Here is a 4,103-nt window from a genome sequence, read left to right on the forward strand (position 1 = left end):
AATATGGTTGAAATATATATATATATTAAAAAATAAAATCCAAATTAAAATTTAACTTAAAGATAAGTAGCCAAAATAATATAAACTTGACTAAGAAATAAAAATCATTCTCTCTATTGCTTAAATAAAAATTGTGTTTGGTGAAGAATATGAAGAACTAATATATAATGTTTTGATTATTGTCTTAAAAAAAAATGAAAAGTGAAATATATTGGTGCTGTTTAATATTACTAAAAAATAGTTTTTTTATTTATTTAATTAAAAATTTAACAATTAAACATAAAGTAGTGTTTGATAACTCTATTTTTATTTATTATTTTTAAACAATCTAATTAAAATTCATTAAATTTTGAAAATAGAATTTTTTCACTTTCAATTTTTTTTTAAATCGTTTTCGACTTTTCGTTTCTTTTTTTTCTTCTCTTCTTTAGATCAACATCTCATATTGTTAAAAATAAAATAAAAATAAAAGTTATCAAATACATTTATTGTTTTTATTTTTAAAAACAAAAAACAAAAATAGTTACCACATATTTTTATTTTTTAAAAATAAAGAAACAAAAATAAAAATAATATTTCCATTTTTTAGCTCAAAAAATTTTAAAACAAAAACTTTACCAAACACAACTATTATTTGCTTGAAACCGGCCTATAAATATTCTCTCGTAAAGCATTTTTTTTATAATGCATGCAAACTTTTCTAGCATTTATTTATATATATAGATATAGGTTACTACTCTATTAGACACTTTTATTTTTCCAACCCGTACAAGTTCATTTATTTTACATGATAACTTATAATATTTACAACATACCTCTCACAAATTTCCTGTAAATTTAGAATGTCGAAATTAGAATTAAAACAATTTGTTGCAAACAACTTTGTTTCGATATTTATACGTGTGTGTAACATGTTGTTTGAATTCTAATTTAATTTCATTATCCTAATTAATTATTCAAATTTTTCTTAAAATTGATGAGAGATCTCTATAAATGTATTATGCACTGTCATGATAAAGTTACAACTTAATCTATGTGTCGAAAACATTAAAAGTATCTTCTAATAGAATAAAAAAATAATAATTCTTACCGAAGTGGTCTCATATATATATATACATATATATTTATGGGAAAATTTTACATTGGAGGCAACACTTTTGCCTCTACTAGTAAGGTGTCTCTGTTTTCAACACGTAAAATATTATAACCAATTTTTTTTTATATATAATGGTGTATTTTATAATTATAGTAGTCATCTCATTATTTTCTAGAAATTCTAAATGATTTACATTGCTGAAAAATAGAATTCAAAATAGTCTGTTACACGTGAATACTTTATAATTATAGGAGTAAATCGTGATATTAACAAAAATTGTTATAATTTTTCCACTTGCCCTAGACAGACATGCAACTAACGATTTGGGCAAAAGTAGCACCCGTACTCTAAAATTCCCAAATAATTAGAAAGTTTTAAATTTTGCTACGTACAATTATACAATTATATAGTTTCATAAATAACACAGTAGTTCACTTTCACGAAGACATAATATCTAGGCATAACTAATAATTAACTTATTTAAAATCTTAAATCGATCTTATGGAAACAATATTTCTGGGCGTCTACAGTTGAAGACCTTGGTGAAAGAGAAAAGCAAAGATTTCCATGTGATGTTTCTTCAAAACCAACCCAACTTCAACTCCATCTCCATTTCTAGTCTCCGAAAGACTCATCGCTGTTGTTCTATCTATTGAAACCACATCTGTCTTTTTAGGTCTTCCCCATCCGAAATCAGTATTGTAAGCCTCAAACCTTGGGGAACCGGCTGTAGAGAATTCTCTTTCCCTACCTCCAGCTTCACCACTTTGGGGAGAACGCGACTCAATAAAACTTAAAACCCACATCTCTACTCTATCCAGAACTGATGCTTTGGTCTCCAAACTCTTAATGGCATCACTAATGGCTTTTGCAGCCACGGCTAGGCCATCTTCTCCGGCCAAATATTTTGCGTTGGCAAGTACAAGTCTTCCCCCAAGACAGTTTCCGAAGTATGTTTCGGGTACGGGAGGCTCTAAGCGAGATCTAGCATCCACGGCAAAGACAAACTTTATTTTATTGTCGTCTTTGTACAATTCTTCTGACTTAGTCAAACAAACCAATATATACCCGCATGTGAGGCAGAAGGTAGATAAGTGACACATTTGATCATGATTGTTCGTCATATGAACCTTCACTAATTGCCTCAGTGTGTTTATGTTCTCACGTGTCATTCGGAATGTGCCCCGAACTGCATCCGCTGGGACTTGGTTAGGTTTCCAAGTCATTAAGCTTTTGTTGTTAGGTCCTCCGTCTAATTCTCGAAACTGTTCGACATAAAGTGCATCAATCCCTGCCGAATCCATGATCACGGTTCTGTCGAACGAAGGTTTCAACTCCAAAGAGTTGTAGTTGTGATCTCCTTGCGATCGGCAAATATGTGCCCATGATTTCATAAACATGTGTACTGATTTTCCATCGACAGCCGTATGGTGGTCATTCCAATGGAAAATCCAGAGTTTGGGAACAGAGTGACTTGGAGTGCCAAGAGTGCGGCTCGTTCGTGAGGCACTGCCAAGTTGGGAATGAGTGGGTGGTATCTCGTGGCTTCAAAGAATTCATTTGTGCCCGATAGAAGATCAAAATCAGCATCGGTCTCAGCCAGAGTAAGCGAAACGGCGTCGTCGCCTTCAACGTAAAGAAAGACGGGTTTGTAGGAGGATTCAGGCCAAATGAGGTTTCCGGCAAGAGGAAGGAAGTGTTGGAGGGTGAGAGATAAGGAGTGTTTGAGCCTTGGAAGAATGTCTGAATGGAAAAACTGTGTCGTATCAGTATTTGGATCATCTAAGGTTGGTATCTCATAGAAGAAAATGCGTTGAACGGGTGGAAATCTTAGCCAAAGTAGATCGAAAAAAGAAAGAGGGAGTAACTTTGGAGAGACGGAGTTTTCTAAGTTAGAGGCTGCATTAGTAGGTGGAGGAGCCACCTTGCATACTTCAACTATTTTTACCTTTGCCATCTTTTGGGACAGAGGAAGAAGCTGAACATTTTCCGGCTACGATTCTTTTTGGCCTAATTTTATAGAAGAAAAGGCTAGAAAGCTCGCCACACCAAGACAATGCAAGCAAAAGGCCACTATAAGGATGACATAGTATATAGAGACAAACCGGCGGGTGCTATATGTATTAAAGAAAATTATAGAAAATGATCGTATGAATTTAAAATAACAAAGGGTAGATACTTGCACCAACCCTGATATTTAAAAACCAAAAAATTCAGGCGTGTAGTTCCCCGGATTTTGTTGGTGGTTCTAGTTGCTACCATATATTATATTAATGATAATATTAATTAGAGGGGTGAATTATTAACGGGAGAGATAGTGTTAAAATGGTTGGGAAGAGAGAAGTTTTAAAATAATTGGTGGGAGAGAGAAGTGATAGGAAATTAGGAAAATTGGGGAAGTGATAGGAAATTGGGAAATTGGGAAATTGGGAAATTGGGAAATTGGGAAGTGATATGACTAATTCTACAGGCAAGTCTAACAACCATGAGGTTGCATTTACGTATCATTGAATTTTAATTCTAATTAATAGCAAGGCGGATTTATGGACATATATTAATTGCATGGAAAAATCTGTTGTCCCCAATTTCCTACTCCTTTCATGTCCCACCAATTATTTTAAGACATATCATCTATTTATAGTGTTAATATAGTTGAAAAAAAAGAAAGTTGTAAATAATTTAAATAAATAGATGATGTGTCTTAAAATAATTGGTGGGACATGAAGGGGATAGGAAATTGGGGACAAGAGATTTTTTTCAGTTAGTTGCAAGCAATGTTCAAATGTTAAAATGAACATTTTTTTAATTTTATCAAAAAAATATTAAATATATTTATTAAGATTTTTTATTGTTATATAAATTTTAAATAAATAAATAATATTATATATATATATAAAAATTGACATAAACATCTTAGAAGAAAAATTAAACTTAAACATTGTTTATGGTTTTTTTAAAAAAATATATGATAATATTTTAGTTCATAAACTCTACTATTTAATGTATA

The 4,103-nt window shown here is 31.5% G+C and overlaps 1 pseudogene; it reads right to left on the minus strand.

Annotated features, from left to right (window-relative positions):
* Positions 1-1,253: 1,253 nt before the first annotated feature.
* On the minus strand, positions 1,254-3,523 carry LOC133816063 (malonyl-CoA:anthocyanidin 5-O-glucoside-6''-O-malonyltransferase-like; annotated as a pseudogene).
* Between the last annotated feature and the right edge of the window lie 580 nt (positions 3,524-4,103).

The sequence above is a fragment of the Humulus lupulus genome, chromosome 2, assembly GCF_963169125.1.
Source record: "Humulus lupulus chromosome 2, drHumLupu1.1, whole genome shotgun sequence".
Classification (NCBI taxonomy): domain Eukaryota; kingdom Viridiplantae; phylum Streptophyta; class Magnoliopsida; order Rosales; family Cannabaceae; genus Humulus; species Humulus lupulus.